Source organism: Ambystoma mexicanum, unplaced genomic scaffold (assembly GCF_040938575.1).
Source record: "Ambystoma mexicanum isolate Mex_15411 unplaced genomic scaffold, UKY_AmexF1_1 Mex_scaf31, whole genome shotgun sequence".
In the NCBI taxonomy this organism is placed as follows: domain Eukaryota; kingdom Metazoa; phylum Chordata; class Amphibia; order Caudata; family Ambystomatidae; genus Ambystoma; species Ambystoma mexicanum.
The window spans coordinates 797,601-810,816 of NW_027182446.1; positions in this window are offsets into that span (position 1 = coordinate 797,601).

Genomic DNA, 13,216 nt, shown 5'->3' on the forward strand with positions numbered 1-13,216 from the left:
AGCATTACTCTCCTTATATATGTATGCTCCCCGAAGAAGTACCATAAGGATCCCATTAGGCATTACTCTCCTTATATATGTATGCTCCCCGAAGAAGTACCATAAGGATCCCATTAAGCATTACTATCCTTATATATGTATGCTCCCCGAAGGAGTACCATAAGGATCCCATTAAACATTACTCTCCTTATATATGTATACTCCCCAAAGAAGTAACAAAAGGATCCCATTAAGCATTACTCTCCTTATATATGTATACTCCCCGAAGAAGTACCATAAGGATCCCATTAAGCATTACACTCCTTATATATGTATACTCCCCGAAGGAGTAACAAAAGGATCCCATTAAGCATTACTCTCCTTATATATGCATACTCCCCGAAGAAGTACCATAAGGATCCCATTAAGCATTACACTCCTTATATATGTATACTCCCCGAAGGAGTACCAGAAGGATCCCATTAAGTATTACTCTCCTTATATATGTATACTGCCCGAAGAAGTACCATAAGGATCCCATTAAGCATTGTTCTCCTTATATATGTATACTCCCGGAAGAAGTACCATAAGGATCCCATTAAGCATTACTCTCCTTATATATGTATACTCCCCGAAGAAGTACCATAAGGATCCCATTAAGCATTACTCTCCTTATATATGTATACTCCCCGAAGAAGTACCATAAGGATCCCATTAAGCCTTACTCTCCTTATATAGGTATACTACCTGAAGAAGTACCATAAGGATCCCATTAAGCATTACTCTCCTTATATATGTATACTCCCCGAAGAAGTACCATAAGGATCCCATTAAGCATTACTCTCCTTATATATGTATGCTCCCCGAAGAAGTACCATTAGGATCCCATTAAGCATTACTCTCCTTCTATATGTATTTTCCCTGAAGAAGTACCATAAGGATCCCATTAAGCATTACTCTCCTTATATATGTATACTCCCCAAAGAAGTACCATAAGGATTCCATTAAACATTACTCTTCTTATATATGTATACACCCCAAAGGAGTACCATAAGGATCCCATTAAGTATTACTCTCCTTATATATGTATACACCACAAAGATGTACAATAAGGATCCCATTAAGCATTACTCTCCTTATATAGGTATACTCAACAAAGAAGCACCATAAGGATCCCATTAAGCATTACTCTCCTTATATATGTATACTCCCCAAAGAAGCACCATAAGGATCGCATTAAGTATTACTCTCCTTATATATATATATATATACTCCCCAAAGAAGCACCATAAGGATCCCATTAAGTATTACTCCCCTTATATATGTACACTCCCCAAAGGAGTACCATAAGGATCCCATTAAGAATGACTCTCCTTATATATGTATACTCCCCAAAGAAGTACCATAACGATCCCTTTAAGCATTACTCTCCTTATAGATGTATACTCCCCAAAGAAGTACCATAAGGATCCCTTTAAGTATTACTCTCCTTATATATGTATACTCCCCAAAGAAGTACCATAAGGATCCCATTAAGCATTACTCTCCTTATAGATGTATTCTCCCCAAAGAAGTACTATAAGGATCTCTTTATGTATTACTCTCCTTATATATGTATACTCCCCAAAGAAGCACCATAAGGATCGCATTAAGTATCACTCTCCTTATATATGTATACTCCCCAAAGAAGCACCATAATGTTCCCATTTACTATTACTCTCCTTATATATGTATACTCCCCAAAGAAGCACCATAAGGATCCCATTAAGTATTACTCCCCTTATATATGTACACTCCCCAAAGGAGTACCATAAGGATCCCATTAAGAATGACTCTCCTTATATATGTACACTCCCCAAAGAAGTACCATAAGGATCCCTTTAAGCATTACTCTCCTTATAGATGTATACTCCCCAAAGAAGTACCATAAGGATCCCTTTAAGTATTACTCTCCTTATATATGTATACTCCCCAAACAAAAACCATAATGATCCCATTAAGCATTGTTCTCCTTATATATGTATACTCCCGGAAGAAGTACCATAAGGATCCCATTAAGCATTACTCTCCTTATATATGTATACTCCCCGAAGAAGTACCATAAGGATCCCATTAAGCATTACTCTCCTTATATATGTATACTCCCCGAAGAAGTACCATAAGGATCCCATTAAGCCTTACTCTCCTTATATAGGTATACTACCTGAAGAAGTACCATAAGGATCCCATTAAGCATTACTCTCCTTATATATGTATACTCCCCGAAGAAGTACCATAAGGATCCCATTAAGCATTACTCTCCTTATATATGTATGCTCCCCGAAGAAGTACCATTAGGATCCCATTAAGCATTACTCTCCTTCTATATGTATTTTCCCTGAAGAAGTACCATAAGGATCCCATTAAGCATTACTCTCCTTATATATGTATACTCCCCAAAGAAGTACCATAAGGATTCCATTAAACATTACTCTTCTTATATATGTATACACCCCAAAGGAGTACCATAAGGATCCCATTAAGTATTACTCTCCTTATATATGTATACACCACAAAGATGTACAATAAGGATCCCATTAAGCATTACTCTCCTTATATAGGTATACTCAACAAAGAAGCACCATAAGGATCCCATTAAGCATTACTCTCCTTATATATGTATACTCCCCAAAGAAGCACCATAAGGATCGCATTAAGTATTACTCTCCTTATATATATATATATATACTCCCCAAAGAAGCACCATAAGGATCCCATTAAGTATTACTCCCCTTATATATGTACACTCCCCAAAGGAGTACCATAAGGATCCCATTAAGAATGACTCTCCTTATATATGTATACTCCCCAAAGAAGTACCATAACGATCCCTTTAAGCATTACTCTCCTTATAGATGTATACTCCCCAAAGAAGTACCATAAGGATCCCTTTAAGTATTACTCTCCTTATATATGTATACTCCCCAAAGAAGTACCATAAGGATCCCATTAAGCATTACTCTCCTTATAGATGTATTCTCCCCAAAGAAGTACCATAAGGATCTCTTTATGTATTACTCTCCTTATATATGTATACTCCCCAAAGAAGCACCATAAGGATCGCATTAAGTATCACTCTCCTTATATATGTATACTCCCCAAAGAAGCACCATAATGTTCCCATTTACTATTACTCTCCTTATATATGTACACTCCCCAAAGGAGTACCATAAGGATCCCATTAAGAATGACTCTCCTTATATATGTACACTCCCCAAAGAAGTACCATAAGGATCCCTTTAAGCATTACTCTCCTTATAGATGTATACTCCCCAAAGAAGTACCATAAGGATCCCTTTAAGTATTACTCTCCTTATATATGTATACTCCCCAAACAAAAACCATAATGATCCCATTAAGCATTACTCTCCTTAAAGATGTATACTCCCCAAAGAAGTACCATAAGGATCCCTTTAAGTATTACTCTCCTTATATATGTATACTCCCCAAAGAAGTACCATAAGGATCCCATTAAGCATTACTCTCCTTATATATGTATACTCCCCAAAGAAGTAGCATAAGGATCCCATTAAGCATTACTCTCCTTATATATGTATACTCCCCGAAGAAGTACCATAAGGATTCCCTTAAGAATTACTCTCCTTGTATATCTATACTCCCCAAAGAAGTACCATAAGGATCCCATTAAACATTACTCTCCTTATATATGTATACTCCTCAAAGAAGTACCATAAGGATCCCATTAAGTATCACGCTCCTTATATATGTATACTCCCCAAAGAAGCACCATAAGGTTCCCATTAAGCATTACTCTCCTTATAGATGTATACTCCCCAAAGAAGTAACATAAGGATCCCATTAAGTATTACTCTCCTTCTATATGTATACTCCCCCAAAGAAGTACCATAAGGAACCCGTTAAGCATTACTCTCCTTCTATATGTATACTCCCCCAAAGAAGTACCATAAGGATTCCAAATAGTTTTACTCTCCTTATATATGTATACTCCCCAAAGACATACCATAAGGATCCCATTAAGCATTACTCTCCTTATATATGTATACTCCCCGAAGAAGTACCATAAGTATCCCATTAAGCACTACTCTCCTTAAATATGTATACTCCCCAAAGACTACCATAAGGATCCCATTAAGCATTACTCTCCTTATATATGTATACTCTCCGAAGGAGTACCATAAGGATTCCTTTAAGAATTACTCTCCTTGTATATGTATACTCCACAAAGGAGTACCATAAGGATCACATTAAGCATTACTCTCCTTGTATATGTATACTCCCCAAAGAAGTACCATAAGGATCCCATTAAGCATTACTCTCCTTATATATGTATACTCCCCGAAGGAGTAACATAAGGTTCCCATTAAGTATTACTCTCCTTATATATGTATACTCCCCGAAGAAGTACCATAAGGATCCCATTAAGCATTACTCTCCTTATATATGTATACTCCCCGAAGAAGTACCAAAGGATCCCACTAAGCAATACTCTCCTTATATATGTATACTCCCCGAAGAAGTACCATAAGGATTCCATTAAGTATTACTCTCCTTATATATGTATACACCCCGAAGGAGTACCATAAGGATCCCATTAAGCATTACTCTCCTTATATATGTATACTCCCCAAAGGAGTACCATAAGGATCCAATTAAGCATTACTCTCCTTATATATGTATACTCCCCAAAGACGCACCATAAGGATCCCATTAAGTATTACTCTCCTTATATATGTACACTCCCCAAAGGAGTACCATAAGGATCACATTAAGTATTACTCTCCTTATATATGTATACACCCCAAAGGAGTACCATAAGGATCCCATTAAGCATTACTCTCCTTATATAGGTATACTCAACAAAGAAGCACCATAAGGATCCCATTAAGCATTATTCTCCTTATATATGTATACTCCCCGAAGAAGTACCACAAGGATCACTTTAAGTATTACTCTCCTTATATATGTATACTCCCCAAAGAAGCACAATAAGGATCCCATTATGTATTACTCCCCTTATATATGTACACTCCCCAAAGGAGTACCATAAGGATCTCTTTAAGAATGGCTCTCCTTATATATGTATACACCCCGAAGAAGTACCATAAGGATCCCTTTAAGCATTACTCTCCTTATAGATGTATACTCCCCAAAGAAGTACCATAAGGATCCCTTTAAGCATTACTCTCCTTATATAGGTATACTACCTGAAGAAGTACCATAAGGATCCCATTAAGCATTACTCTCCTTATATATGTATACTGCTCGAAGAAGTACCATAAGGATCCCATTAAGCATTACTCTCCTTATATATGTATACTCCCCGAAGAAGTACCATAAGGATTCCATTAAGTATTACTCTCCTTATATATGTATACACCCCGAAGGAGTACCATAAGGATCCCATTAAGCATTACTCTCCTTATATATGTATACTCCCCAAAGGAGTACCATAAGGATCCAATTAACCATTACTCTCCTTATATATGTATACTCCCCAAAGACGCACCATAAGGATCCCATTAAGTATTACTCTCCTTATATATGTACACTCCCCAAAGGAGTACCATAAGGATCACATTAAGTATTACTCTCCTTATATATGTATACACCCCAAAGGAGTACCATAAGGATCCCATTAAGCATTACTCTCCTTATATATGTATACTCCCCGAAGAAGTACCATAAGGATCCCATTAAGCATTACTATCCTTATATATGTATACTCCCTGAAGGAGTACCATAATGATCCCATTAAACATTACTCTCCTTATATATGTATACTCCCCGAAGATGTAACACAAGGATCCCATTAAGCATTACTCTCCTTATATATGCATACTCCCCGAAGAAGTACCATAAGGATCCCATTAAGCATTACACTCCTTATATATGTATACTTCCCGAAGGAGTACCAGAAGGATCCCATTAAGTATTACTCTCCTTATATATGTATACTGCCCGAAGAAGTACCATAAGGATCCCATTAAGCATTGTTCTCCTTATATATGTATACTCCTGGAAGAAGTACCATAAGGATCCCATTAAGCATTACTCTCCTTATATATGTATACTCCCCGAAGAAGTACCATAAGGATCCCATTAAGCATTACTCACCTCATATATGTATACTCCCCGAAGAAGTACCATAAGGATCCCATTAAGCATTACTCTCCTTATATATGTATACTCCCCAAAGAAGTACCATAAGGATCCCATTAAGCATTACTCTCCTTATATAGGTATACTACCTGAAGAAGTACCATAAGGATCCCATTAAGCATTACTCTCCTTATATATGTATACTGCCCGAAGAAGTACCATAAGGATCCCATTAAGCATTACTCTCCTTATATATGTATGCTACCCGAAGAAGTACCATTAGGATCCCATTAAGCATTACTCTCCTTCTATATGTATTTTCCCTGAAGAAGTACCATAAGGATCCCATTAAGCATTACTCTCCTTTATATGTATACTCCCCAAAGAAGTACCATATGGATTCCATTAAACATTACTCTTCTTATATATGTATACACCCCCAAAGGAGTACCATAAGGATCCCATTAAGTATTACTCTCCTTATATATGTATACACCCCAAAGATGTACCATAAGGATCCCATTAAGCATTACTCTCCTTATATAGGTATACTCAACAAAGAAGCACCATAAGGATCCCATTAAGCATTACTCTCCTTATATATATATACTCCCCAAAGAAGCAGCATAAGGATCCCATTAAGTATCACTCCCCCTATATATGTACACTCCCCAAAGGAGTACCATAAGGATCCCATTAAGAATGACTCTCCTTATATATGTATACTCCCCAAAGAAGTACCATAAGGATCCCTTTAAGTATTACTCTCCTTATATATGTATACTCCCCAAAGAAGTACCATAAGGATCCCATTAAGCATTACTCTCCTTATAGATGTATTCTCCCCAAAGAAGTACCATAAGGATCTCTTTATGTATTACTCTCCTTATATATGTATACTCCCCAAAGAAGTACCGTAAGGATCCCATTAAGCATTACTCTCCTTGTATATGTATACTCCCCAAAGAAGTACCATAAGGATCCCATTAAGCATTACTCTCCTTATATATGTATACTCCCCGAAGAAGTACCAAAGGATCCCATTAAGCAATACTCTCCTTATATATGTATACTCCCCGAAGAAGTACCATAAGGATTCCATAAAGTATTACTCTCCTTATATATGTATACACCCCGAAGGAGTACCATAAGGATCCCATTAAGCATTACTCTCCTTATATATGTATATTCCCCGAAGGAGTACCATAAGGATCCAATTAAGCATTACTCTCCTTATATATGTATACTCCCCAAAGACGCACCATAAGGATCCCATTAAGTATTACTCTCCTTATATATGTAGACACCCCAAAGATGTACCATAAGGATCCCATTAAGCATTACTCTCCTTATATAGGTATACTCAACAAAGAAGCACCATAAGGATCCCATTAAGCATTACTCTCCTTATATATGTATACTCCCCAAAGAAGCACCATAAGGATCCCATTAAGTATTACTCTCCTTATATATATATACTCCCCAAAGAAGCAGCATAAGGATCCCATTAAGTATCACTCCCCCTATATATGTACACTCCCCAAAGGAGTACCATAAGGATCCCATTAAGAATGACTCTCCTTATATATGTATACTCCCCAAAGAAGTAACATAAGGATCCCTTTAAGTATTACTCTCCTTATATATGTATACTCCCCAAAGAAGTACCATAAGGATCCCATTAAGCATTACTCTCCTTATAGATGTATTCTCCCCAAAGAAGTACCATAAGGATCTCTTTATGTATTACTCTCCTTATATATGTATACTCCCCAAAGAAGTACCGTAAGGATCCCATTAAGCATTATTCTCCTTATATATGTATACTCCCAAAAGAAGTAACACAAGGATCCCATTAAGTATTACTCACCTTTATATATGTATACACCCCAAAGATGTACCATAAGGATTCCATTAAGCATTATTCTCCTTATATATGTATACTCCCTGAAGGAGTACCTTAAGGATCCCTTTAAGCATTACTCTCCTTATATATGTATACTCCCCAAAGATGTACCATAAGGATCCCATTAAGCATTACTCTCATTATATATGTATACTCCCCAAAGAAGTACCATAAGGATCCCATTAAGCATTACTCTCCTTATAGATGTATTCTCCCCAAAGAAGTACCATAAGGATCTCTTTATGTATTACTCTCCTTATATATGTATACTCCCCAAAGAAGTACCGTAAGGATCCCATTAAGCATTATTCTCCTTATATATGTATACTCCCAAAAGAAGTAACACAAGGATCCCATTAAGTATTACTCACCTTTATATATGTATACACCCCAAAGATGTACCATAAGGATTCCATTAAGCATTATTCTCCTTATATATGTATACTCCCCGAAGGAGTACCTTAAGGATCCCTTTAAGCATTACTCTCCTTATATATGTATACTCCCCAAAGAAGTACCATACGGATCCCATTAAGCATTACTCTCATTATATATGTATACTCCCCAAAGAAGTACCATAAGGATCCCATTAAGCATTACTCTCCTTATATATGTATACTCCCCGAAGAAGTACCATAAGGATCCCATAAGCTTTACTCTCCTTATATATATATACACCCCGAAGGAGTACCATAAGGATCCCATTAAGCATTACTTTCCTTATATATGTATACTCCCCGAAGAAGTACCTTAAGGATCCCATTAAGCATTACTATCCTTATATATGTATACTCCCCAAAGAAGTACCATAAGGATACCATTAAGCATTACTCTCCTTATATATGTATCCTCCCCGAAGAAGTACCATGAGGATCCCATTAAGCATTACTCTCCTTATATATGTATACTCACCGAAGAAGTACCAAAAGGATCCCATTAAGCATTACTATCCTTATATATGTATACTCCCCAAAGAAGTACCATAAGGATACCATTAAGCATTACTCTCCTTATATATGTATACTCCCCAAAGAAGCACCATAAGGATCCCATTAAGTATTACTCCCCTTATATATGTACACTCCCCAAACGAGTACCATAAGGATCCCATTAAGAATGACTCTCCTTATATATGTATACTCCCCAAAGAAGTACCATAAGGATCCCTTTAAGCATTACTCTCCTTATAGATGTATACTCCCCGAAGAAGTACCATAAGGATCCCATTAAACAATACTCTCCTTATATATGTATACTCCCCGAAGAAGTACCATAAGGATCCCATTAAGCAATACTCTCCTTATATATGTAAACTCCCCAAAAGAGTACCATAAGGATCTCTTTAAGAATGGCTCTCCTTATATATGTATACTCCCCGAAGAAGTACCATAAGTATCCCATTAAGCACTACTCTCCTTAAATATGTATACTCCCCAAAGACTACCATAAGGATCCCATTAAGCATTACTCTCCTTATATATGTATACTCTCCGAAGGAGTACCATAAGGATTCCTTTAAGAATTACTCTCCTTGTATATGTATACTCCCCAAAGAAGTACCATAAGGATCCCATTAAGCATTACTCTCCTTATATATGTATACTCCCCGAAGGAGTAACATAAGGTTCCCATTAAGTATTACTCTCCTTATATATGTATACTCCCCGAAGAAGTACCATAAGGATCCCATTAAGCATTACTCTCCTTATATATGTATACTCCCCGAAGAAGTACCATAAGGATTCCATTAAGTATTACTCTCCTTATATATGTATACACCCCGAAGGAGTACCATAAGGATCCCATTAAGCATTACTCTCCTTATATATGTATACTCCCCAAAGGAGTACCATAAGGATCCAATTAAGCATTACTCTCCTTATATATGTATACTCCCCAAAGACGCATCATAAGGATCCCATTAAGTATTACTCTCCTTATATATGTACACTCCCCAAAGGAGTACCATAAGGATCACATTAAGTATTACTCTCCTTATATATGTATACACCCCAAAGGAGTACCATAAGGATCCCATTAAGCATTACTCTCCTTATATAGGTATACTCAACAAAGAAGCACCATAAGGATCCCATTAAGCATTACTCTCCTTATATATATATACTCCCCGAAGAAGTACCATAAGGATCCCATTAAGCAATACTCTCCTTATATATGTATACTCCCCGAAGAAGTACCATAAGGATCCCATTAAGCAATACTCTCCTTATATATGTATACTCCCCGAAGAAGTACCATAAGAATCCCATTAAGCAATACTCTCCTTATATATGTTTACTCCCCGAAGAAGTACCACAAGGATCACTTTAAGTATTACTCTCCTTATATATGTATACTCCCCAAAGAAGCACAATAAGGATCCCATTATGTATTACTCCCCTTATATATGTACACTCCCCAAAGGAGTACCATAAGGATCTCTTTAAGAATGGCTCTCCTTATATATGTATACACCCCGAAGAAGTACCATAAGGATCCCTTTAAGCATTACTCTCCTTATAGATGTATACTCCCCAAAGAAGTACCATAAGGATCCATTTAAGTATTACTCTCCTTATATATGTATACTCCCCAAATAAGTACCATAAAGATCCCATTAAGCATTACTCTCCTTATATGTTTACACTCCCCAAAGAAGTAGCATAAGGATCCCATTAAGTATCACTCCCCCTATATATGTACACTCCCCAAAGGAGTACCATAAGGATCCCATTAAGAATGACTCTCCTTATATATGTATACTCCCCAAAGAAGTACCATAAGGATCCCATTAAGCATTACTCTCCTTATAGATGTATTCTCCCCAAAGAAGTACCATAAGGATCTCTTTATGTATTACTCTCCTTATATATGTATACTCCCCAAAGAAGCACCATAAGGATCGCATTAAGTATCACTCTCCTTATATATGTATACTCCCAAAGAAGCACCATAAAGTTCCCATTGACTATTACTCTCGTTATATATGTATACTCCCCAAAGAAGCACCATAAGGATCCCATTAAGTATTACTCCCCTTATATATGTACACTCCCCAAAGGAGTACCATAAGGATCCCATTAAGAATGACTCTCCTTATATATGTACACTCCCCAAAGAAGTACCATAAGGATCCCTTTAAGCATTACTCTCCTTATAGATGTATACTCCCCAAAGAAGTACCATAAGGATCCCTTTAAGTATTACTCTCCTTATATATGTATACTCCCCAAACAAAAACCATAATGATCCCATTAAGCATTGTTCTCCTTATATATGTATACTCCCGGAAGAAGTACCATAAGGATCCCATTAAGCATTACTCTCCTTATATATGTATACTCCCCGAAGAAGTACCATAAGGATCCCATTAAGCATTACTCTCCTTATATATGTATACTCCCCGAAGAAGTACCATAAGGATCCCATTAAGCCTTACTCTCCTTATATAGGTATACTACCTGAAGAAGTACCATAAGGATCCCATTAAGCATTACTCTCCTTATATATGTATACTCCCCGAAGAAGTACCATAAGGATCCCATTAAGCATTACTCTCCTTATATATGTATGCTCCCCGAAGAAGTACCATTAGGATCCCATTAAGCATTACTCTCCTTCTATATGTATTTTCCCTGAAGAAGTACCATAAGGATCCCATTAAGCATTACTCTCCTTATATATGTATACTCCCCAAAGAAGTACCATAAGGATTCCATTAAACATTACTCTTCTTATATATGTATACACCCCAAAGGAGTACCATAAGGATCCCATTAAGTATTACTCTCCTTATATATGTATACACCACAAAGATGTACAATAAGGATCCCATTAAGCATTACTCTCCTTATATAGGTATACTCAACAAAGAAGCACCATAAGGATCCCATTAAGCATTACTCTCCTTATATATGTATACTCCCCAAAGAAGCACCATAAGGATCGCATTAAGTATTACTCTCCTTATATATATATATATATATACTCCCCAAAGAAGCACCATAAGGATCCCATTAAGTATTACTCCCCTTATATATGTACACTCCCCAAAGGAGTACCATAAGGATCCCATTAAGAATGACTCTCCTTATATATGTATACTCCCCAAAGAAGTACCATAACGATCCCTTTAAGCATTACTCTCCTTATAGATGTATACTCCCCAAAGAAGTACCATAAGGATCCCTTTAAGTATTACTCTCCTTATATATGTATACTCCCCAAAGAAGTACCATTAGGATCCCATTAAGCATTACTCTCCTTATAGATGTATTCTCCCCAAAGAAGTACCATAAGGATCTCTTTATGTATTACTCTCCTTATATATGTATACTCCCCAAAGAAGCACCATAAGGATCGCATTAAGTATCACTCTCCTTATATATGTATACTCCCCAAAGAAGCACCATAATGTTCCCATTTACTATTACTCTCCTTATATATGTACACTCCCCAAAGGAGTACCATAAGGATCCCATTAAGAATGACTCTCCTTATATATGTACACTCCCCAAAGAAGTACCATAAGGATCCCTTTAAGCATTACTCTCCTTATAGATGTATACTCCCCAAAGAAGTACCATAAGGATCCCTTTAAGTATTACTCTCCTTATATATGTATACTCCCCAAACAAAAACCATAATGATCCCATTAAGCATTACTCTCCTTAAAGATGTATACTCCCCAAAGAAGTACCATAAGGATCCCTTTAAGTATTACTCTCCTTATATATGTATACTCCCCAAAGAAGTACCATAAGGATCCCATTAAGCATTACTCTCCTTATATATGTATACTCCCCAAAGAAGTAGCATAAGGATCCCATTAAGCATTACTCTCCTTATATATGTATACTCCCCGAAGAAGTACCATAAGGATTCCCTTAAGAATTACTCTCCTTGTATATCTATACTCCCCAAAGAAGTACCATAAGGATCCCATTAAACATTACTCTCCTTATATATGTATACTCCTCAAAGAAGTACCATAAGGATCCCATTAAGTATCACGCTCCTTATATATGTATACTCCCCAAAGAAGCACCATAAGGTTCCCATTAAGCATTACTCTCCTTATAGATGTATACTCCCCAAAGAAGTAACATAAGGATCCCATTAAGTATTACTCTCCTTCTATATGTATACTCCCCCAAAGAAGTACCATAAGGAACCCGTTAAGCATTACTCTCCTTCTATATGTATACTCCC